Source organism: Neoarius graeffei, chromosome 3 (genome assembly GCF_027579695.1).
Source record: "Neoarius graeffei isolate fNeoGra1 chromosome 3, fNeoGra1.pri, whole genome shotgun sequence".
NCBI lineage: Eukaryota > Metazoa > Chordata > Actinopteri > Siluriformes > Ariidae > Neoarius > Neoarius graeffei.
This window is the reverse complement of record NC_083571.1, coordinates 37,749,493-37,776,147: the sequence shown is the minus strand read 5'-3', so window position 1 is coordinate 37,776,147 and position 26,655 is coordinate 37,749,493.

The window sequence follows — 26,655 nt, the reverse complement described above, 5'->3', positions numbered from 1 at the left end:
GATCCCCCCCCTCCACAATGCTGGCTACGGGCCTGAAATTGCCACTGTTTCTTATCCTGCTCACACATGGATATGAGTAAATGATATAAGTATAAGTGATAATGATAAGTAAATGATAAAGAACAAAAACCAGTTTACTTTCTTAACTCAGCAATGGATTTGACCTATCTTTGAAAGTTTTTTTGCAAATAACTTAACATTTCCAAGATGATCATAATTCTAAGAAGATTGAAAGTGTTACAAAACCTGCATCTTATACCTAACTGGTGGGAATGGTGGTGTTACAACTTATCCTGGTGTTACTTTCATACCCGGTGTCTCATCTCTGTTGTATTGACTTTCATTTCAAGGCATGATATAAAAAAGGGCCAGTACGTATACGTAGCGATATGTCGTTGGATGTCCCACGCTGTCCCATAACGCAGTGCGATTACCACTGCTGTTTACTGGATGACGTCATTTTCGTTATATACCTGGGTGCACGTGAAACTCCCACACCACTCGGTTGGATCGCGACTCTCTTGTGGATCGGCCTGCTGTTACGCTTGGACCATTGAAACAACATTGAGAAAAACACTGGACCATGCTACATTTTCATTCATCCCTGGACATCTGGTACGTACCATTATTCAGTCACTATTAATAAAGGGAATTTCGAATACAATTTCAAGCAGTTTAAGAAGTTATGATGAACTTCAGTCATATCACTCGTTGGAGAAATTTCCCTCAACTAGTATCCATTTGAAACAACAACAATGCAGATGCATTATTCAATCGAAAAACGAGTCGAAGTAGTTGTCTTGTTGGAGTGAAAACTTAGCGTTTAAATCGAGCATGTAGGCCTAGGTCGCATGTCGTTTTGAGCTGACCTGTTCTTTTGTGTAGTCTCATTATTGTCTTCATGCTACATTTTATTCTATCAGGTGTCTACCTTAGCCTTTTGTGGAGGAACCGACGTAGGGGTCACAGTCAGGCGGATGCTGCGTAGCCTCCTGGTCAACAGCTTGGCCAGCCAATTTAACTGGGCTGGAAAGGGGGGAAAAAAACTGCGTTTAAGGACACCAAGATCCATGATGTCCTGTTTGGTAGGTTATGCATGTGCACAAAGCTGTAAAAGAGGGTAAAATAGTAAGCTGTCACAAGTACTTGCACACTACTTCTAAACGTTCTTTGATAACTCCTTCACTAACTGTAACATTACGATTATAACGACAACGACAAACATATTGTGAAAGATGCAAAGGATTAAAAAGGATTAAGAAACTCACCAGGCGCCTTACTCAGAAAAAGCAGGTGTGCAGGCAACAGGGTCTCCGCGGATCCTTAAAAAGTCTTATTTTTAATATGTGTTTTTTAAGGTCTTAAAAAGCATTATATTTCGCTATTTTTTGAGCTATGGTATTAAATTTCACATGGGAGGTATTAAATTTCATCCGGGTAGCCTACGGTAAATGAAAAAAAAAAACATATGTCTGGATTTTTTTTTTCCGCGCTAACGTTATTTATTCAACCAGCGTCGTTTGTTATAAAGATGCTGAACAAGTAGCACAAGAGCCGTTGTGTGTCTAGCACTAGTTCTAATAGCGCAGGAACCACGCCACTGGGGGCAGTGTGTTCTTTTATCCATGTAGTAGACAGTGATGGGAATAACGGCGTTAGAAATAAACGGCGTTACTAACGGCGTTACTTTTTTTTAGTAACGAGTAATCTAACTAATTACTTTTTACATCGTTATAACGCCGTTCCCGTTACTTACAATAAAATACTATGCGTTACTTTATTAAAGCTGTTCTCATCTGGCACGCTGCTCGCTCAGCCTTTCTTTCCTCTGCTTTCGTGTGGGGCGGGGAGACACGAGACAACGGCACAGTAAGCCAATCAGAGTAGATTTGGACAACATACGTAGGTAGGCCACGCCTACTGCACGCTCTTTCAATCAGAAGAGCCAGCGATGGCGAGCGGTCAGCCCAGCACTGCGCTTTCACACTGGAAATACAGCCAGGACTTTTCATTACTTGAAATAAAAGGCAAGAGTGTTTACGTGCAATGCACATTATGTCGAGGAACAAAGCGTTTGTCCTCGTCAGTGGCCAGTAATTAGTAACAATTTTAATAACTACAGAAATATATTACATTTGATAGATGTCTTATCTCACATTGTCCCACAAAAATATTAATATAGTGTAGATAACATTACTAATTGGTTCTGTTAAGTGTCCATTTCAGTCATTAAACACATTTAACATTCACTTTTATTATGATTATACCAATTGAATTTGATTTTTTTTTTTTGAGGGGGAACAAAATGTAACGGAATAATTACTTTCTCTGGTAATTAGTTACTTCCCAGATAGCAGAGGGTCGTTGATTCGACGTGGAATCATCGGCATGTTCTTCGACCTATACGCCGTCGAATCACCGTCGATCACCGACGTTGATTCAACACCGCTTTGCTCATACGAGTTTCCGTTGAAACGACGTTGAAAAGTGGCTGGTGGTCGACAGAGAATAGACCCCCTTTCACCCTTTATTCAACTACGTATTTCGGTCGATTTATAGTTGAATTTTCGGCGATGATTCATCCAACTTTACTTCCTGTTTTATGTACAACAGGAAGGCTACAACTTAAGCAAAACAGGCTAAATTAAACTAGCTAACAAAGCATCGGGGCTCTTGCCTAGGATGAACACACACATGCATACTTCAACCATGAAAGTGAAACTTATATCAATGTGCGTAGGCTCCGTCCTGTTTAATGTACAACAGGATATAAAAATGCATGCAACAATGCACCTCTCCTAATGTTTGTCAAGCTATCTAATGAGGCATAACTTAACATTTATAAGGAACAGAACACACTTGAACAAGTTCTTAGAAACATTTTATGATTTATTTATAATTTATAATTGTGGCCTATTCCTCCTGCGGCGCAGACACCTGTACATAGAAACAGAAAAACATAACCAAAATTAATTTGATGCAGCATTGATAAAGAAAGTCAGCAGTAGGCTATGGGTTTCTAAATGCCACCCTACCTCATTATTTGGACATGGGGAAAAACTATATTTAAAATCCAAAGAGGGATGGAGGGAGGAAAATTAAAACAAAAGAAAGAAATGAAATATAGAGTAGAGTATATTTGATAAAATTAAGGATGTTTTTATTCAGTAAACATTTTAAAAAAATGTTCTACAACACTCTAGCCTAGTGACTTACCAGTAACAAAATAGACTTGAAGTATTCAGATCCGCTCTGCATAAAGCAGCTAAATCCTCTCTCTGTCTCCCGGCAGAAAGCTCCTTGGTTTGCTTGTGTCTCAATCACAGCTGGTATTCTGTAGAAAGACTTCTTTTCACCTTTCCCATCAGCTTTGTTAGAACCCTAACACAGCACAAAAGTTTACCATTGTAGGTTTATGATGAACCCGTGGGTTCACATACCGCGCGCTGCCGTTATTTCCCCCTAATCACGAGTTTGTTGGTCTTCCAATGTGGCGCAGGGTTTGTTTACTTCCGGTTTCGGGTGACGTCAGTGAAAGGGGTCTAATGGGGGCATTACCGCCACCCACTGGATTGGGGTGTAAAGCAGTCTGAACAAAACGTGTAAACATAAACATAGGAGAAATGAACCCGTTTTTCTAACTCGTCCTCACTTAGTCTACTTTTCTTTTTTGATTAGTCTGGATTTGATATTGTAAATTTAAATGTGAATCAATGTATATTCATCGGACATGAACAAATGAATAAATCTTGAGTAATCTTGAGGGGCGTGTGTGTCCGGGGCGCGGTGTCGCGGGGGGGATCAAACGAACCCTCCGATCCCCCCTGGCTACGGGCCAGTTGCTCATCCTACCAATGTTGAAAACTGGCCGGCAAAAGTGACGATGGTTCAACGTCGTATATTCAACCTTCTCTGACGGTCGACAGATCAACCTTTACCCACGTTGATTCAACGGTGATAAATCGACCCTCTCAGACGGCGGAGAAATCGACGTTTCACGGCGCCGTTTCAACGTTGATTTTCTGACGTACGACGGAAACCGACCATTCTGACCAAAACTCTACGTCGTTTCAACGACCCTCTGCTATCGGGGATTTTATGACAAAGTAACTCCGTTACTAACTCAGTTACTTTTTGGGAAAAGTAACTATAACTAATTACTTTTTGAAAGTAACGTGCCCAACACTGGTAGTAGAACCATTGAGAGTAGAGCAGACGAGGAAGAAGTGGTTGAACTTGAACATGAACGGAGATGGGGAAGTGTAAGTTTAGTAACAAGTGGCTTGAGGAGCCAAAATACAAAAGTTGGCTAACAACAGCAACTTCAGAATATGAAGCGAGATGTAAGGTATGTCGGAAAGACATCAAGTTAACAACAATGGGCTGTAAAGCCCTTGACGCTCACTCGAAAGGGGAAAAGCATATGCGCTATGCTGCTAGTCGGGCAACAACAGTCCCCAGAGGCAGTTCGATCAGTAGTCAAACTTCCTTGCTTCCTCACTGTTTGTTCATGGCAGTACCCTACTATTAAAATATTGAGAAAGCAGTTAATGTTCTGTTTTGTTAACTGAAGATCAATTTGTTTCCTCACTGTTTGTTTACAGCAGTACCCTACTATTAAAATATCGAGAAGGCAGCTAATGTTCTGTTTTGTAAACTGAAGATGCACATTTTTTATAAAAAAAAATGCTTTGAACTTAACCTAGAGTGTGCTTTTTTTTTTTTACTGTACGTATTTGTTCCACGGTAGTGGTCTTATTTTTTATACTCAGTGGTCTTAAAATGGTCTTAAAAAGTATTATTTTTGCTGGTCAGAAATGTGCAGAGACCCTGGGCAAGTCCAGGGAGGCTGACTGAGTGACGAACGGTCCGGTAGTGGCATTTCTATTTCCGCTTTGTGTCAATGGGGAAATTAAAATGTTTTTTTTTTTTTTTAAATCCCGTTTAAATTGTCACAAGATTCACATCTATGGTTTCTGATTTTTACATATTTTCTGTACTAGTGCCATTACTTGCCACCTACCACTAGAGTGTGACGTGCATAGTCTTAACAACTCAAACTTTAACAATTATCACCATGCAAAGTCTCAATGTTGTTTTGTTCTTTTTCTTTCAGATGCTCTACAAAAGCAGCTGCCAGGGAGCACACGCTACTTTTAGTGACGCAATCAAGAAGTGGCTTAAGTATGCGCCAGAGAGAGAGGGAGGGATGAGGAGACGTGAGGTAGGGTGGCATTTAGAAACCCATAGCCTACTGCTGACTTTCTTTATCAATGCTGCATCAAATTAATTTTGGTTATGTTTTTCTGTTTCCATGTACAGGTGTCTGCGCCGCAGGAGGAATAGGCCACAATTATAAATTATAAATAAATCATAAAATGTTTCTAAGAACTTGTTCAAGTGTGTTCTGTTCCTTATAAATGTTAAAAGTTATGCCTCATTAGATAGCTTGACAAACATTAGGAGAGGTGCATTGTTGCATGCATTTTTATATCCTGTTGTACATAAAACAGGACGTAGCCTACGCCCATTGATATAAATTAAGTTTCACTTTCATGGTTGAAGTATGCATGTGTGTGTTCATCCTAGGCAAGAGCCCCGATGCTTTATTGTTAGCTAGTTTAATTTAGCCTGTTTTGCTTAATTTGTAGCCTTCCTGTTGTACATAAAACAGGAAGTAAAGTTGGATGAATCATCGCCGAAAATTAAACTATAAATCGACCGAAATACGTAGTTGAATAAAGGGTGAAAGGGGGTCTATTCTCTGTCGGCCACCATCCACTTTTCAATGTCGTTTCAACGCAAACTCGTATGAGCAAAGCGGTGTTGAATCAACGCCGGTGATCCACGATGATTCGGCGGCGTATGGTCGAAGAACATGCCGATGATTCCCCGTCGAATCAACGCCCTTTTGCTATCTGGGTCTCCACCTGACATGTTAGCAAAATCTTTTCAAACTCGAAATCATATTAGGTAGCTAACGTTACTAGAAAAGAAAGATTTCTGCATTTTGTTTATTTGGCAAGATTATGCTAAAACATTTCTGAAAGGACTTCAGATAAGTTAATGTTATTCATGTGAGTGTAACTCAGTTTTTACATGCTAACTAACAGTGTCCAATTTAACTAGCTACGTTTTATCATTAGCTGTGGATAAGGCTATGACAACTTGGTGGGAAAATGCATAGAAAGTCATTTGACTAACCAGACTGCTTAGGTATTGCAATGTTATCACTAGCTCTAAAAGCACAGACAGCTTCATTGCAAGCTTTCTCTTGGAATAAAATGTTTACAGATCTCAATATGCTTTCACAGGTCGGACGGCAAGTTTTTGAAGGCTGTGATGTGGTTTGTTTTAGGCAAACAAAGCAAACATTTAAAATGAAACAACTCTTTATTCCTTTCAGAAAACTGAAACATGGGTTCTAGGTATAGCCATAGGTGTGGGCATTCCCCAGAAGAACCGCCTCCTTCCGTTCTGTCATCAACTGATCGTGTTAAATAATGCTGTGGAGAAATCATTGATCTTGATTTTATACAGTCTATGGACACGACGTGACCCTAGTGATTACCGATAGGCTGTCTCAGTGTCACCTGCGAAAAAAACCCCCACCATGTTTTAGAAAAGAAAAAAAAACATCCACTTTCAAAGCCACTTCATAGTAACAAGTAACAAGGATAGAAATGTAGTGGAGTAAAACGTAAAATATTTGTCTTTCAAATGGAGTGAAATTAAAGTCATAAGTTGCCTAAAAAAATTACTCAAGTAAAGTACAGATACTCAAAAAGTGTACTTAAGTACAATACTCAAGTAAATGTACTTCATTACTGTCCACCTCTGGCATATGACAATAAACACTTTGAAACTTGAAACTAGAATAACAGAGTTGGTTGTGGCTCTGAACTGAGTAAAATAGTACAAGAGTTAATTTCAAGACACACGGAATTGAGTCAAATACCAAAATAAAGTCAAATACCAGATAAATGAAGTGGTTGTAAAAAGCAGTTTTAGAACTGTGTTGGAATGTGTGAAAAAACATTACCTTAACTATTGTGACTTGACCTGATGAGATTAAGAGTTGGCAGTGGGAGGGGGGTTTCACTCTCCTCATTTAATGGAATGGAATTTTTTTACCCTTCTCATTGAATACCCCTCCCACTGCCAACCCTTTAAACCAAAACAATAGGACATACATTTTTGATGGCCACTTAATCGTCCAAATCAATGTAGCAGATTTATTTTTTTTGTTCCCGATATATTCCTAAGACTGAACAGAATCACCTCAAGTGACCAAATCGGTTTGTCACAATGGATAAGGTAATTTTTTTTCACACATTCCAACACAGTTCTAAAACTGCTTTTTACAACATCTTCATTTATCTGTTTTTTTTTTTTTTTTAAGTACAATCATGATATGCACACTACATAGATATTATTGTAGGTGAACTTGTGCTGAATACACAGAGTCATATGACTTTGAAAATACTGCTTAGATTTGTTGAAATTTACAACAAAATCAGAGCATGCCAAAATCATTAGTGTGCCAAAAAATACCCTCAGACCCCAGAGGGTTAAAATTATCTCCCGAGTTGGGATTCCCAAAGAAATCCTGACTCATCAGGGTACTACATTCATGTCACGCACACTTCATGAGCTCTATGATGTACTAGGGGTTAAATCAATCTGCACCAGTGTTCATCACCCACAGATAGAGGGCTTGTTTGGTTAAACCGTTCAACCTCTTACAAACTTGATTTGTAAATTTGTAAGTGAAGACAGACATAATTGGGATAAATCACTGAAGCCCCTGTTATTCACAGTATGAGAGGTCCTGCAAGCCTCCATGGGTTTTTCTCCATTCAAATTATTATATGGACATAAGCCTCGTGGCATCTTGGATGTGCTGCATGAAAATTGGGAGGAGGGACCTTCGAGCAGTAAAAGCAAAATTTGATACATTCTCGACAATTTGCAGCAGGCATAAGAACGTCAGGCCTGGCTGTACTACAGGGGTGTGCACCTTTAAAGAATTCACACCAGAAGATAAAGTGTTTGTATTATTACCCACGTCAAGCTCAAAATTACTCGCTAAGTGGCAAGGGCCCTTTGAAATCACACAGCGAATTGGGTATGTTGACTATGAGGTGAAGCAAACGGGCAGGGGCAGGGCGCTATAGATAGACCACCTCAGTCTGTTAAAACATTGGAACAAGGGGGTCCCTGTGGCATTGGTACCAGTAGTTCCAGAGAGGATGGAGCAAGGGCCGGAGATAAAAAATGAAAGTAACCACTTAAGTCACTCCAGTCCTCTGTGGAGACCACCTCTCGCCGGCCCAACTCACAGAAGTTGCCATGTTGCGAGTGGAGTTTTCAGACATGTTCTCGCCCCTCCCTGGCCACACACATCTCATAGAACACTACACCAAGACGCCCCCGGGGTGGTGGTGCGTAGCCACCCGTACCACTTACGTGAACACAAGAAAGCTATGGTTTGGGACAAATTAAAGGCCATGCTCGAAATGGGAATAATTGAGGAGTCACACAGTGACAGGGACCAAGACCATCAGACTGCTCCAAAGACCAACTGGTCAGTCCGGTTCTGTGTGGACTACAGAAAGGTCAATGCGGTGTCTAAATTTGATGTGTACCCAATGCCTCGCATTGAAGAGTTGCTTGATTGGTTAGGTGCTGCTTGTTTTTACTCAACACTGGATTTAACAAAGGAATATTAGCAGATCCCCTTGACTTCTCTATCTCGAGAAAAAAAATGGATTTTTCCACACCGTTTGGCTTACACTAGTTTGTCACCCTTCCTTTCAGGTTATTGGGGGCTCCAGCAAAGTTCTAGCGGCTCATGGACAAAATTCTCCATCTGCATGCTATCTAGATGACATAATTATATATAACAATGATTGGCTGCAGCTGATTTCCAACATGGTCCTTGATATTAAGACATTGTGACAGTTCGTATGGGTGGGTGGAGCACAGAAGGACGGCAGGCCAGAACTGAGTTCACAAAACTTTTTTATTGTGACACTTTTCAGCGTACACTCTCCCAGACACTCAGACACATGCTCACACATTAGTCGTCTGGTTGGGGAGAGAGCTCCCTCTGCTCTCTCTCTCTCTCTCCTTAAATAGGGCGCGGTCACTGGGGAAGACACACAAACACATTAACATCAGGTGTAGTGATTCTGCCACTTACCTTCCCTGACTCCGCCCTCCGGTCACAGACCGACGCTTGACCACACCCCCGCTGCCACAGACATAAAACATAAAAACAATAAAACACAAACTTTAACACAGACAAGTCCAAGAATATCACTAAAACAAAATGGGACAAATCATCTAAAAAAAAAAAAAAACCACTACCCTACAAAGAGACAAATCTCACCAAATTCATTATGAATCTAGCCTGGCAAGCCAGACTAAATGTGAATATTTAGTCTGGTCTCGGTCGTAGACATTTCCAAAGGGTGTGGGAGGAACAACCCGTTGTCTTTCAAACTGTCTCTGTGCGTATAGGCCAACGCTCTGACAAATCAGCACAACAGTGACTGTGACGTAGTCAGAGCAACAGAAAGCAGTGGGGGAGGCCTTGAAATAAATAATTTTTCAAAATGCGTATTAATTAATAAACAGGTTCTAGATATTAAGAAGTTTGGAGTCTGTACCACATACTTAACATACACTCATTTTTTTTTCAAGTGTTTTTCAAGGGTTTGCTTAAACTGTTTTTGAGAGTTTTTATTTTTATTTAGTGGTGTTTGGTGAAATAATTTCCCTTAAATTTAAAATAAAGGGAAAATAAGAAACAATCAAAAAGTAACGTTTCAAAGCTGTTTATTAATTCTTCGTACTGCACAAACTAGCCCCATCCTTTTGGCTACTAGCGGAGCCAGCTGGTAGATCAGACTTTTGCCATAGCCGGTCGGCAAAACAGCGAAAATGTCCTTCTTGAAAAGGAATGAGCGGAGAGCCTCTTCCTGCTCATGTTTCAACGAAAACTCCAAGTCTAATTCTTCTAAAACTGATTCCAAAGCGGAGTCAAATGTGCGCTGTTCGCTAGCCGTAGCCATCTTTCCTGTTGTGCTTTCTCCAGCGTCGCACAGCCTTGTCGTCACTCCTGCAAAAGGCCGCCCAAAGAATCCAAACAAAAACCTTGCGTTGTGATTGGCGGGCACGATTTGATGCCCGGGGTGTTTTGTTGATATGGTGCGAGGCTAGACCCACTCGTAGGCAAAAATATTTTTGGCCGCTAGGCGGGTGGGTCTAGTTTACTAGGCTATTATGAATCTGTTACTCTATTCCATAAAAAGTCTTAACCTGACTTCTAAAAGCCCCTCCGATGTTTAAGATTTTAATGGAAAGTGGCAAACTATTCCATAACATGATACCAGTGTAGAAAACAGCATGTGTGGCTGCATTATTGACTCGGGGCACTTTACAAGAGCAGACACTGGCTCTAATGTTATGATTATGTTGTGTATAAACCATTGTTATATGAGAGCATAAATATTTGGGAGCATGGCCATTCATGACATTATACATATGATTTAACTTTAACTGCTCCACTCTGAGATATACTGGCAGCAGTCCTACCCTTTTAAATTCATTTCTACCAATATGAGTCCAGGGGGCTGCATTTAACAAATACCAGATAACATTATTTTGCATCACTTGCAATTTGTTTTTAAGTTTAGCTGACAATCCACAGTACCAAGCAGAACATGTATAGTCAAAGTGACTTGAATCAGTGATGACAAGTAATTTCTTGATAGAAAATTCCAAATGCTTTGTCCTACGAAACAGAAATTTCAATTTACTGGCACACTTGGATATTTTGGCAGCAATAGATTCACAAGTTAGTGACTGTTCTAATGTTAACCCCAAGTATGTAATGCTTGCTTGTGACACTATTTCAGTGACATTACATGTAACCTTTAGTGCATTAGTTTTTGACAACTTCCTCTTAGTTCTAAATAAAATGGACTCAGTTTTACCCTGATGTATTGAGAGCTTATTGTCAATAAGCCACTTGTTAACTCTCTCTAACTCTCTACCAAAAGTATTCTCAATCTCACTGACATTACTCACAGGAACCAGTAATGCAGAGTCAACGACATATAAAAGAAGCTTACATTTCACTACAGCTGGCATATCATTGATATGAATGAACCCTTTATTATCACTGTTGCCAGTGAAATTGACCATCAACCTGTCCTTACAGAGGGGGAACAGGACAGGAAGACAGGGATAAAAGAAAAGGAAACACAACATGAGGAGAGATAAGGAAAAAAAAAGAACACCCCCCACCACTATGCTCCTGTCAGGAGTACAGTGTGGGAACATTTAAAAAAACATTTGCACATAAGCACACAATAACACAAGTACACTTTAAACACGGGACTTGAGGGGGGGAAAGGAGGGGGCAATCAGGGGGAGGGGAGGAGGTAGAGGTAACCCAGCGCAAGCAAGCAGCCGTCCGCTCCTGCAGCCATGAAGGCGCTGGTCACGCACCCGCTTGTCACACTGGGGATGAAAATGGCAACCGCGGAAAGTTGGAGAAGGAATGCGAGGAATGCAAGAGCGTCTCCCAGCAGTGACCTTCAGGGGGAAATGTTGTCTCAGCAACGGCCTTAACCGAGGCCGGTGCTGTCTCAGGGAGCCGAATGTCAATAAGATATAAATTGTTTGGTCTTTCCAGACGCAGTCTTTGCATGTCCACACCGCTCGTCTATATCTGTCCATTCTGTTCAAATTGGTCTCTGAAAAACTTATTCCTTGCAAAGCCAAAAGCTTCTCCAAGATAACAACCATATTGTGGTTCAAGTTCTGAATATCCACAGTCTGAGTGCTGACGGCTTTGCCCACCGCTCCAATCATATCAGGCAGCTTTGTGGGGTTTTGAACAGCTGTCACCATTGTCTGATTTCTTCGATATACCAGGGCAATGCCTAATCCAATCAGCAAAAGTCCTGTAATCATGGTTCCGAATAGGTAAATATCTTCAATGTCCTCCACAGAAAGAATCGCCAGGCACACGACTTGCCACCGCTCCCACGCGTCCATCGTGTAACCAGCCGCAAATGTTCCGGCAGGACAGGCGGGTTACCCCGAACCCAGGCTTCTCGTCGAGAAAACTGTGTCAATTTTGTTAGGAGACCAGTTTATCAATTCCATGCTTTTTTAGTTTAGAAAGTAATGCAGGGAGAGTCTCTTCAAAAAGTACAGCAGACAAGACAAAGAAGCGCAAGCAGGGAAAAAAAGAAGGGAGAGGGAGAGCAGAGAATGCGACCGCCTTCCGTGGAAGCACGGAGAGAAAAAACGTATATAAACTAGAAATAAAAGGAGGCCCAGAATAGAACCTTGGGGCACTCCACATGTAATATCCTGAGGTTCTGATATGGTCCCCCCCCCAACATCACAAACTTGAGTTCTTCCAGTTAGATATGAAGTGAACCATTTTAAAGCAGTACCTCTGAAGTGTAGTTTTAATAGTAGTATTTTATGATTTACAGTAACAAAGGCTTTCTGCAAATCAAGAAGAATCATGCCAACATACTTTCCTTCATCAAAGTTCTGTCGAATATAATCAAATAAATGAATAAGACATGTTTCAGTAGAGTATGCTGCTTGAAAGCCAGACTGGAACTCATACAGCAGATTTTGTTTGACTAGATACTCCTTCACCTGCTCATACACAAGACGCTCAAACACCTTCGATATGGCTGTCAGGATTGATACTGGCCTATAATTGCCAACAACTGATCTAATATTTTCTTAAAAAGGGGGACTACCCTGGCCCTCTTCATTTCACTTGGAAAAATACCCTTACCTAAAGATAGATTTATTATATGTGAGTGTACACTAGAGATTACACTAGCACTATCCCTCAGAAATCTGGATGGAATAAGATCCAGTCCAGTGGCTTTATTCATAGAGAAAGTGGATAGACATGTCCTCACCCTCTCTTCTGAGACAGGGCTCATTTCAAAAGTGTCAGGAATAACATTTTTATCTTTATAAAAGGAATTTACAAATGCCTGGTCATATCTACCTGAAACATTAGGCAACTTATCAACCAAACTGGCAGCAATGGTTGTAAAAAAAATTATTAAAATGACAAGCAACCTGACATTTATCAAAATGTATCTTATTCTCAATAACTAAATCAATATTGCCAGACTTTGATTTTGACTTTCCTGTGGAGCCCATATCATTAAGTACCTTCGCTTTTTAAGTTGATGTGAGTTTGCAGCAATAGCATCAGCATAAAATTTAGACTTTGTTTTCTGTACCTTATAGCTAGCCTGGTTTCTGAAGTGGATGTATGTATCATAATCACGAGGCAATTTTGATTTCTTGTACTTTCTGAACCATCTATCACATTGTCTGATAAGATCCAGAATTTCAGAAGTTATCCAATTGGCACTTCTGCTTCATTCTTGTTTCCTTCATTGGTGCAACAACATCAAGTGCAGCTATAAAGTGCTGTGTAAACAAAGCCCAAGCCCTATCAACATTATTGCTTCCTAATACATCAGACCAATCCCGCTTGGAGAGCTTTTTTATAAGCCCTTCGGCTGTATAATATTTTATGCATCTGTATCTAATGGATTGATGCTTACCAGTCATCCTTTGTGATTTAGATATCTTGCATGTTCAAAAAGTGATGTGATCATTTAAAGCAATATCAAGGACCATGGGCGCTGCCAGGGGGGGAAAGGTTAGAACAATTCTAGGGGCCCAGCACTGCCATGGGGCCCTTTAAGGGGCTGATAATATGCTTTTAATGATTTTCATAAGACTCTTGAAATAACAACAATGCAATATTCCATCTGATAAAATGAGCTAATTGAACAAGGTTGTCTATTTCTTGAGTTCTTCAACATATTGTCATTTAACCCTCCCCCTTTTGCGAAATGGTACGGTCCAGTTCCGGTAGAAGCGCGATGCATTAAATCTGTGTGCTGATCAGTGCAATGCTACTTGCTGCTGTGTCGCGGTGCAGCAACCAGCCAGCCAGCAGTGGAGTGCGTACAGTCTATGATCGCTAAATATGAAGAGTGGCTGTCAAAAACGTAAAGAAAGGCAGCTGAAAGTTGAGAGGGACCGGAGAGGCAGGCAACTGGTCACTCAGTTTTTCCTAAAGAAAGGTAGCTATCGCTCACGTGTTTAAAATATTAGCGAATAGTAAATGAACAGTATGAACGTGGTTGGATTATCCTATCAAGAGAACACTTTTACAGTTTGTACAGTGACATTTTTTCCATTTTAATAACTGAACTGACTTGTGTGATAAACAAGATGAAATATTACGTTATGCTGGTCAGTGGCGGTTCTAGACCAAAATTACTAGGGGGGCCAAGGTGGGGCCAGTGTTTTTTCAGGGGGGCACATACACTACCGTTCAAAAGTTTGGGGTCACTTTGAAATTTCCTTATTTTTGAAAGAAAAGCACTGTTCTTTTCAATGAAGATCACTTTAAACTAATCAGAAATACACTCTATACATCGCTAATGTGGTAAATGACTATTCTAGCTGCAAATGTCTGGTTTTTGGTGCAGTATCTCCATAGGTGTATAGAGGCCCATTTCCAGCAACTATCACTCCAGTGTTCTAATGGTACAATGTGTTTGCTCATTGCCTCAGAAGGCTAATGGATGATTAGAAAACCCTTGTACAATCATGTTAGCACAGCTGAAAACAGTTTAGCTCTTTAGAGAAGCTATAAAACTGACCTTCCTTTGAGCAGATTGAGTTTCTGGAGCATCACATTTGTGGGGTCGATTAAATGCTCAAAATGGCCAGAAAAATGTCTTGACTATATTTTCTATTCATTTTACAACTTATGGTGGTAAATAAAAGTGTGACTTTTCATGGAAAACACAAGATTGTCTGGGTGACCCCAAACTTTTGAACGGTAGTGTATAAGGACAAAACATGGCAATATTTAAGCATTCAAAATGTTTTGTTTAGTTTATTTAAAACCAAAACAAAATACATTGAGCATAAATACAATGAGATAAACATTCTGTCTCAATAGCCTAAACATAAAATACATTGTGCTCAATAAATCTTAAAACCATGTTTCTCTTTTTTGTAAAATAAGATTTCTATTTTTGCTTACAATGAACCTTTTATCTGTACATGACACTTTTTAAATTCACAGCATGAATGAATTTTCTTTTTCACAGCATGAGACTTGAATGTATAATCACTATCTTTATCCAAATCACACTGTCATCATCTCAGTGTGATTTTTCACACTGAAATTCAGATCAATTTTCCTTACCTTCTCCTCTTTGCAGTAGCCTAGTCCTTGCAGGGCTGCAGCTGTTATCTCTCACATCCGAAGTTTACAATTCGCGCTGCTGCTGGTCTTTCTGCTGCAGGTAACAGTGTGCGTGTAGCGCTTTAAGGAGTCCATGTAGAACACGCCGTCATGTCAGTTCCGATCTTCGAGCCAGCGCACTTTGAAATTAATAAATCTTATTATCTGTTCAGCACAGGGGCCACAGCAGGGGCCAGGAGCAATTTTACAGGGGCACTGGCCCCCCCTGGCCCCCATTTAAAACCACCTATGATGCTGGTGCTAATAACCAGTTTCATAACTAATGGGGTGCCCTAAATATGCACAGATTCAGCCTCAGGGGGACCTCTGCCCTACCAAACCACTGAACCCCCCTTTGGAGAAGGAGGTAAGCAGCAATACAACCCATAAATGCTTTAGGATTGAAGTTTTTAATGAGTGAGCACCATATACAGTTTGCTAGATTAAAGTGTTGCTAATGTAACAGACGTTGCGTTGTGTTGTTCACCAGTCTTTTTATTCTGAAGAAATGAGACACAAATACACTGCTGAGGACGGGCTGCAAACGTCCAGTGGCATTGGCGCTTACATTTCCAAAACGAACTGAAGGAGGCCAGCGCCTCGTTCCCATAACTGCCTGCGCTCTTAAAGGGCCAGCGCAGAATTTCCCCACCACTACACACAATGGCAAGTGGAAAAAAATAAACCCGTTACACTAATAACGGACACCAGTCAAGTGTTTGACATGGTTACGTGTGTGGAATGTTCACACGTTCTAAACCATTGGTTTCAACCATTGGTTAATACATAAAACGTAATAACAAAGTCACAAACTCAAGGTCCATGGGCTATCAAAAGTCGAATAATGACAATAGTGCAATTGTGACGAGGGTGGGCAAAGTTGAGGGGCCCAAAATTCTAATCTTTCATGGGGCCCAAAATTTCTGGCAGCGCCCCTGTCAAGGACACCTGACTGAGATATACTATCAACTTCTGAGACTAATATTAAATCCAACAGGGACTGACTATTAGCAGACACTCTAGTTGGTTTAGTAATTAACTGTTGCAAACTAGACATTTTACAAAAATTTAAGGAGGATTCTTTCAAGCTACTATGACGCAGTAACAGGTTTGTATTAAAGTCACCCATAATGATACATTCTTTCTCCATGCATACATTACTCTTACAACAGTTTCTTTGGGTTTTTTTTAACTTTAATTTTTATTGGATTTTTTCATTCAAATACAATAATACACAAAAAACAAACAACAAAGAAAGAAAAAAAACCCTTCCATTAACAGCTTATAGGTCCTTCCATTCAGTCACAATGCAACAATTCTGTCTTGTTCAGTTGTCATGACTATAATTTCTAGTGGTATCATCCTTACCCCTTCTGTAATAATTCCATTTCTCCCATTTCCTTTTAAACTGTTCCTCCCTCATTCTCAAGGTATGTGTGAACCTCTCCATATCATAAATCTCCTCCACAATGCTCAGCCACTGATCTCTAGTTGGGGGGGGTCTACCTTATACCAGACCCTTGTAATTGCCTTCCTGCTAGCCACCAATAATACTTTCACCAGGTATTTATCTTCTCCTTGTACCTCCTCTTGTGGGATGTTCCCCAGATATAATACCAAACAAGTTTTAGGTATCTCATATCCCAGTATCTCCCTCAGTACACTCCAGATTCCCTCCCAGTATCCCTCCATCTTTTGACATTTCCAAAACACATGTGTATGGTCTGCCTCCGCTTGACCACACAACCTCCAACATGATTTCTGATCTGGTGTGTATCTCCCCTTAATCTTTGGTGTTATGAAAAACTTTATAATGTTCTTCCACCCAAATTCTCGCCATACCCTAGAGCTAGTGGCTGAGTGTTGAACCTTGCACACTTTATACCAGTCATCTTCTGTTATTTCTATTCCAAGCTCTTTTCCCCATTTTTCTTTAATATAGACAGTTGAATTACCCCCACTGGCACCTATAGCTTGGTATTGAGGTATTTCACTCACGTGACCAAGTCATGTGATGCTGCCATTTTGGACGGCACGGCTCGAATCAGTTTGAATGCGAGGAAGGCGACAAACGAAAAACATAAAAGAAAAAGGAGCGAGATGCAGAAAACACCTTCACTATCCAGCGACGTAGGGCATTTACAGGGCGAGCAGAGGGAGAGGTATTTGCAAAAATTGAGGTTAGCAGGCTTAGAGAATGACATTTACCTGCTTCCACCAGGATTGTTCACTGACAGCTAAGATTTGTTCACATTTTCATTTACTTTCGGTCCTCAGGATAAACAAAATGTTATTAAATGTCATTGAAATAACTTCTTAGTCTGTTGAGACATGGCCCGTTATAAGTTTTTTCTTTACTGTATTTACTAGTTTACTGAGCGCGCTCCGGGGCTGGCTGGCCGGCTAGCTAGCGCTCCGGGGCTGGCTGGCCGGCTAGCTAGCGCTCCGGGGCTGGCTGGCCGGCTAGCTAGCGCTCCGGGGCTGGCTGGCCGGCTAGCTAGCGCTCCGGGGCTCGCTGGCCGGCTAGCTAGCGCTCCGGGGCTCGCTGGCCGGCTAGCTAGCGCTCCAGGGCTCGCTGGCTCAGTAAACTAGTAAATCCAGTAAAGGAAAAACTTGAGACTGAAAGGTTTTAACAGTCATCCAAATGACTGAACGTAAACATTGCTACAGTAACATACCAGCTACTGTTGTTGACATTAGCTAGCTTGCCATCCAAAATGGCGGACACCGGGGCGTCATGTGACCCTGTGACGTCAGGTGAAATACCTCAATAGAGCTGAGATTACTCTACATTTTCTCCCTTCGTATGCATTTATCATTATTTTAATAATCATATTCTGTTCTTTGGGTTCTTCTAACTTTATTTCCTTTAAATAATAATCCCTTACCTGAAAATATCGAAAAAGTTCATTTGCCTCCAAATAAAATGTCTCCCTTAAAGCCTGAAAACTCTGCATTTCCCCCCTCTCAGCTAGTGTACATATTGCTGTAATACCCCTATGTGCCCATCTCTCAAAGCCCCAATCACTAATTCCTGGTTTGAATCTCTTGTCATGGGTTATCCACCTCAGAATGTTTGCTTCAGTCTGTAGTCCACACTTTCTCACTACCAAGTACCAAATCCCCAATGTGAATTTAGTTATTGGGTCCAACAATCCCTCTTCCCTCTTAAACAATTCCCTATCAGTTATTAATATTTGTACTGGGCTAGCCTCTACCTTCATTTCTATATCCTTCCATCCAGCTACATATTCTCTATTACACCAACAAGTTACAACCCTAAGCTGTGCAGCATAGAAGTAGTCTTGCAGATTCAGTACTGCCATGCCCCCTTTGTCCTTGGGGAGCTGCATGGTGCTATATCGAATCCTTGGCCTCCTACCCCCCCCCCCCCCCCCCCCCCCCATGAACCTGGATATCCATCTATCCCACTCCATAAACTGTTTCTATCGTATCATTACTGGCAGAGTTTGAAACAGGTACAGTAGCCTCGGTAATACATTCATCTTGATTATTTCTATCCTTGAACTAAGATCCAATTGTAGTATTGACCATCTTCCTATATCCCGTCTGAGTTCCTGGTTAATCTGAATGTAATTTGCAGCATATAACCTCCCCACTCCCTTTGTGATGTTCACTCCCAGGTATCTAATTGTTTCTGAATTCCACTTAATTTTGTATTTCTCTTCTAACTCTGGTGTAGGGGCATAGTTTATAGCCAGGATTTGCGTTTTGGTAACATTAAGTTTGTATCCTGAGTAATATCCATATTCCTCCAGTAGGTTCATCAGTGCAAGGAAGGACTCACTGGGTCACTCCAAGTAGGCTACCACATCATCTGCAAACAACCCTATGTTATGTTCTCTACCATTCACCTCCACCCCTTTGATGCCCTGGTTCTGTCTAATCACCTGTGCCAATGGCTCTATAAACATTGCAAAGAGAGTTGGAGAGAGACTACACCCCTGTCTAGTAGACTTTCCCAGACAAAAGGGGTCCGTGAGACTACCATTCACCTTAATCCTAGCAGTCGGTTCTTGATATAACGCCTTAATACACTGGACAGATTCCTCATTGAAACCAAATCTTTCTAACACCTTATTATAAGTGAGTCCAATTGACACTGTCAAAAGCTTTCTCTGCGTCTACACTAATTAAAATTGCACTATTCTTCGTTCGTTGAGTCTCTTCTACAATGTGTATCATCCTCCTAATATTGTCCGGTGTCTGTCTTCCTGTAATAAAGCCAGTCTGGTCTTTGTCTATAATGTCAGTCATGAATGTCTCAAATATTTTGGAGATTATTGAGGTGTACATCTTGTAGTCCACATTTAGTACTGATATTGGTCTATAGCTACTACAATGCTCTTTATTTTTGCCCTCTTTGGGTATGGTTGTGATAATGGCTTCCCTCCATGAAGGAGGGATTTTCCCTTCTTTAATTGTGTGTCTAAATGAAGCCAACAGTACCAGGGTCAACTCTTGTCTAAAGGTTTTATAGAATTCTGAGGGGAATCCGTCACTGCCAGGAGATTTATTGTTCTTCATCTTAGAGGTCACCCTTTCCATTTCCTCCTCTGTGATATCTGCAGTCAATAATGTATTCTGCTCTTCCCCTATTGATGGTAGATCCAGCCTGTCCAGGAAGTTTCTCATATCATGTTCGTCTGCCATTGCTGGTTGTGTGTATAAGTTTTGATAATATTTCCTGAATACTCTCTCTATTTCGTCTGGTTCAGTAAGCAAGTCATTAGTTTGGGCGTCTCTAATTTTGTATATGGTGTTCAATGCTTGTTTTCTATTGCCGCTTTTCCACTACAAACGCGGCTGAGTCGGGCTGAGCGGGGCTGTTGGAGTTGCATTTCGACTACAACCGCGCTGAACCGTGCTGGCTGGAAGTGGGTGGACACATTGGGTGGAGTTAGCGAAAGTGGGTGGACGTCAGGTGATGTCGTTAAGCAGCGCAAACAGTGACATCAGTGAGCTTTTAAGCGGTAGTCTCACGACCCGGATAGTAAACAATAAACATGGAGGACATGGAGTCGTTAGTGTTGCTGGTCTTGGTGCTGTGGCTTGTTGTCACCGACAACGCGGACAGATACTGGCAAGAGCGTATAGATGAGGCGAGGCGCATAAGGCTTCAGAAATTCTCATAATTCGTAATTCTTCTCCTTCCGGGTTTGCGGTGTTTACAGATCCCAGCGTGCTTGCGGGGCATGTGTGGGCATGTGAGGACACTCCTCCTCACCAATCAGTGCACAGGGGAGTGTCTGCTCACGCCCCCAGCCTCACTCAGCTCGGTTTGGCTCGCTTCAGCCCTACTCCAAAACGGTGCGAGTTTTAGGGGCTAAGCAGGGCTGAAGCGAGCTGAGTCGTGCTGGTTTTTGGTAGTCGAAACGCGAGCCGTGTCGGGCTGAAGTGAGCTGAAGCGAGCTGAAGTGAGCTGAAAAAGGGTAGTGGAAAAGGGCCATTATACATCTAGCCTGTAATCTGCTTGCTTTGGGACCTCCCTCATAATAGGTTTGTTTGACAAATCTACCCTTCTTTTCCACTTCTGACAGTAATATATTATCAATTTTATTCTTTGTTTCTTTCACTTGTCTAAGTACCTCTGGGTCGCTTGTGGCATTATGTTTTCTCTCCAAATCCTTTAAGTGACCAATTTGTGTCTGGTAGTTCACTAGTCTAGATTTCTTGCAAACCGTTGTCTGTGGCATCAAATTCCCCCTAATGACAGCCTTATGCGCATCCCAAAGAATGGTTGGATCTATTTCCCCATTATCGTTTTCCGCTATATACCTATTTATATCCATTTTCATCCTTTCCACCACGTCTTTGTCATTCAGTACCCCCACATTCACCCTCCACACTGTAGTCCTCCTTCTCTTGTTTAAGTTTATTGTCAGGTAGACTGCGTTATGGTCTGATAAATATGCTACCCCTATCCTACAGTCCTCTACCCTATGCACATCTCCCTTTATCATGAAGAAATAGTCCAACCTTGCATACATTTGGTGTGGGTCTGAATAGTGTGTGTAGTCTCTCTCCAAGGGATGTAGGTCTCTCCAAACATCTACTATTCCCAAATCAACCAGTTGCGTACTCATATCTACTAAGCCATGTCCGATTCTTCTTTGTACTAGTCGCATCTAAATTGTAATTCATCACCATATTGAAGTCCCCTCCACATATTAAGATCCCCTCCAATTCTACATTAACGATGTCAAATAATGATTCAAAGAAGGTTTTCTTGCTATCTGGAGGTGCATATACATTGATCAGTGTCACTCTCTGTCCGTCTAATTTACCCTTTACCATTATGTACAGTGGGGCAAAAAAGTATTTAGTCAGCCACCAATTGTGCAAGTTCTCTCACTTAAAAAGATGAGAGAGGCCTGTAATTTTCATCATAGGTACACTTCAACTATGAGAGACAGAATGGGGGGGGGGAGAATCCAGGAAATCACATTGTAGGATTTTTAATTAATTAATTGGTAAATTCCTCAGTAAAATAAGTATTTGGTCACCTACAAACAAGCAAGATTTCTGGCTCTCACAGACCTGTAACAACTTCTTTAAGAGGCTCCTCTGTCCTCCACTTGTTACCTGTATTAATGGCACCTGTTTGAACTCATCAGTATAAAAGACACCTGTCCACAACCTCAAACAGTCACACTCCAAACTCCACTATGGCCAAGACCAAAGACCTGTCAAAGGACACCAGAAACAAAATTGTAGACCTGCACCAGGCTGGGAAGACTGAATCTGCAATAGGTAAGCAGTTTGGTGTGAAGAAATCAACTGTGGGAGCAATTATTAGAAAATGGAAGACATACAAGACCACTGATAATCTCCCTCGATCTGGGGCTCCACACAAGATCTCACCTCGTGGGGTCAAAATGATCACAAGAACGGTGAGCAAAAATCCCAGAACCACATGGGGGGACCTAGTGAATGATCTGCAGAGAGCTGGGACCAAAGTAACAAAGGCTACCATCAGTAACACACTACACCGCCAAGGACTCAAATCTTGCAGTGCCAGACGTGTCCCCCTGCTTAAGCCAGTACATGCCCAGGCCCGTCTGAAGTTTGCTAGAGAGCATTTGGATGATCCAGAAGAGGATTGGGAGAATGTCATATGGTCAGATGAAACCAAAATAGAACTTTTTGGTAAAAACTCAACTTGTCGTGTTTGGAGGAGAAAGAATGCTGAGTTGCATCCAAAGAACACCATACCAACTGTGAAGCATGGGGGTGGAAAGATCATGCTTTGGGGCTGTTTTTCTGCAAAGGGACCAGGACGACTGATCAGTGTAAAGGAGGGAATGAATGGGGCCATGTATCATGAGATTTTGAGTGAAAACCTCCTTCCATCAGCAAGGGCATTGAAGATGAAACGTGGCTGGGTCTTTCAGCATGACAATGATCCCAAACACACCGCCCGGGCAACGAAGGAGTGGCTTTGTAAGAAGCATTTCAAGGTCCTGGAGTGGCCTAGCCAGTCTCCAGATCTCAACCCCATAGAAAATCTTTGGAGGGAGTTGAAAGTCCGTGTTGCCCAGCGACAGCCCCAAAACATCACTGCTCTGGAGGAGATCTGCATGGAGGAATGGGCCAAAATACCAGCAACAGTGTGTGAAAACCTTGTGAAGACTTACAGAAAACGTTTGACCTCTGTCATTGCCAACAAAGGGTATATAACAAAGTATTGAGATGAAATTTTGTTATTGACCAAATACTTATTTTCCACCATAATTTGCAAATAAATTCTTTAAAAATCAGACAATTTGATTTTCTGGATTTTTTTTCTCATTTTGTCTCTCATAGTTGAGGTATACCTATGATGAAAATTACATCTTTTTAAGTGGGAGAACTTGCACAATTGGTGACTGGCTAAATACTTTTTTGCCCCACTGTACCTTCCCTCCCTATCACACATTTCTTTTTCAGGTTCAAATTTGGTTGAATTTGTTATTAATATGTCTACACTTCTCCTATTACTTTGTTTGTGGTAAGTGCTATAAAATGTGTTGTTATACCCAAATCTCTTTATGGCCCTTTTCCACTACCCTTTTTCAGCTCACTTCAGCCCAACACGGCTCGCGTTTCGACTACCTCAGAGCAGCATGACTCAGCTCACTTCAGCCTCACTCAGCACCCAAAACTCGCACGGTTTTGCAGTGAGGCTGAGGTGAGCCAAACCGAGCTGAGTGGGGCTAGGGGCGTGAGGAGACACTCCCCTGTGCACTGATTGGTGAGGAGGAGTGTCCTTACATGCCCACACACGCCCCGCGAGCAAGCTGGGAACCACCATCTGTAAACACCGTAAACCCGGAAGAAGAAGAATTACAACAAATTATGCGCCTCACCTCATCTATACGCTCTTGCCAGTATCTGTTGGCGTTGTCGGTGACAACAAGCCACGGCACCAAGACCAGCAACACTAATGACTCTACGTCCTCCATGTTTATTGTTTACTATCCGGGTCGTGAGACTACCGCTTAAAAGGTCACTGATGTCACTGTTTGCGCTGCCTAACAACATCACGTGATGTCCACCCACTTTCGCTAACTCCACCCAGTGTGTCCACCCACTTCCAGCCAGCATGGTTCAGCACGGTTGTAGTCGAAATGCAACGCCAATAGCCCCACTCAGCTTGACTCAGCCCAACTCAGCACGGCACGGCTCAGCCCAACTCAGCCGCATTGGTAGTGGAAAAGCACTATTAGTTTCTCATGTTCCTCTGTAGACAAATGTGTCTCCTGCAGAAACACCACCTGCATTTTTTCTTTTCTGAATTTGGCCATAAACTTTGCCCTCTTAATTGGACTACTCAGCCCATTCACATTCAGTGATACCACTTTAACACCTTCATACTGCATTATACATCAGTTCCCCAATGCACTTTCATTACCCATAAGCTAAACATGGACACAAAAAAACATCAACAACAGCTGTTCTAACTAAACAACAGTAAACAAAAGTGATCTCCCATGGTAAACTGGGGTTCTTTATCTCTCCCCATTTCCCCTGTTGGTGAGGAGAGGGGAAATCCTCTCGTAAGAGGGCCCCTCTTAGCGATGGAAAACTCTCCAAACTGAAGTCCTCCGTTCATGCTAAAAATGTCCAACATATTCCAACCATCACTCCCAGCCTTGTCCTTATGGTTCTTTTAAAGCCAGCAAAACGTTAGGCATAGGGATATATCTTTACCCACACTGTCCAAACCTCCCCACTTAATGAAGAATGAAATAAAATAGAATAGCATACCCCATTCAGTAAAACAAGTAGGATAACAAAGAAAAAAACCACAACAAACAAACAAACAAAAAAAAAAACAAATATATACACGTGTGGGCTATGTCATTCGGTTCGTCTCTCATAGCATGTGTAACAGTACTTAGCAGCTAGCATCTAGTGTTTCCCCTCATTCTTCACCCAAATAAAATATGCCTAAAGGCTACTTACGTAACTTTCAGAAATCAGCCAGGGACCAAATAGAATCTTTGGGAAAAATAATAAAAATCCAAATAGAAAATACAAAAGTTCGTGCCTGTTTCATGATATAGGCCACAGAGATAATTTCTTCTCGCCTCCTCTCATTTCTTCCAAGTGAACCATTTCAGTTCCTTCCTTGCTCTCCCAGCGACGTCGGTCTCCTGGTCCCCAACTCTGCGCCACTTGAAAGCGGACTCAAGCTGCTGCTCCAGCGTCGGTTGTTCCTCTATCAGTCCATCTACCTTCATTCCCTTCTCCTCCATCACCCGCGCAGCTTCTTGTGGACTGCCATAGGTCTTGATGCCTCCTTGCCAGTGGACTCTCAGTGCCGTTAGCAGTGACTGGAACCTAATCCCTTCTCCCTTTAGAATCCTCTTCAGTCCCGCATAGCTACGGCGCTTTGCAGCCACCTCCATTGGGTCGTTGTGGTCGAACGTCACTCTCCTTCCCCCAATCTCGATTTTTGTCTGCCAGGCCTTTTTGAGGATGTCCTCCTTGATTTGGTACTGCAGGAAGTTGACAATGATCACTCTGGGGTTCTTGTCTGGGGCGGGTCTCAGTGCCAATGCTTTGTGAGCACGTTGTATTTGTAGACTGGCATCTTCCCCGAGTTTAAGCTCCTCGCGAATCAAGCGCTCTATAAACTCGGATGCTGAATCCTTCTCTGCGCCCTCTGGTACTCCCCAAACTTGAATATTGTTCCTTCTCAATCTGCCTTCTAAGTCAGTTACCTTCTCCTGTAACCACCTTTGCTGCTTGAGGGAAGCAGCGAGAATCCCCTTCCGATCTGCATTCCACTCCTCAGTCTCCACCACATGCTCTTGCATGTCTGCAATATCTCTGCCCTGGGCTTCCATTCTCCTGTCTGGCCTCGAACCTGTTGCCCATCTCCTCCTTAAAAGTGGCTAGTTCTTGTCTCAACATACTTCCTAGATTTTGAATACTCTCTCGAATGTCCTTCATTTCTTTTTGGTTTTCCTCACTATTGGTCCCAATCTGCTTGGACACTTTGTCAAAGCCGGCCTTCATGCTAGCTAGCATGTTGTCGTTAGCAGCATCTGACCTATCGTCTCCCTTTCTATCTCCCATTTTTTCTCGCTCTCTTTGCTTCTCCTCCGTTTCTTTTTTGGACTGTTCCCTTTTATTACTCATCCCCTCTCTGGTTGCACGTTTGAATTTTGGCTTTTCAATGTTTTATCACTTCATCCACCAGGAGCTCCTGATTTAATGTCTATCCACTAGTTTGCTAAACCGGAAGACCCTTACAACAGTTTCAAGGAGTTCATGAAACTCTGTTTACTTAGGAGGTCTGTAGGAAATGCCAATAATAATGGGCTTGGTCTTGTGAAGCAGCAGTTCACCCCATGCTGTCTCCAAACCCTCTGCCTGGAGATCGGCCCGCGGATTATATGTTAAATAGTTTCTTATAAAACAGGCACACTCCTACTCCATTTCTGCTATGATTGTGCCAGTAGATGGAGTAACCATCAAGCTCGACTTCAACATCTTGAATGGAACAATCAAGCCAGGTCTCTGACACAGCAATCACAGTGACCTTAGATGTAAATGTGGGGTGCCTGATCTCCTCAAGCTTAGGCAGCAAACTACTTGCATTGATATGAATAAAATGAAGCTCTTTCTGATTAAAAACAGGCTCAGAATTACAGTGGTACTTGAAAGTTTGTGAACACTTTAGAATTTTCTATATATTTCTGCATAAATATGACCTAAAACATCATCAGATTTTCACACAAGTCCTAAAAGTAGATAAAGAGAACCCAGTTAAACAAATGAGACAAAAATATTATACTTGGTCATTT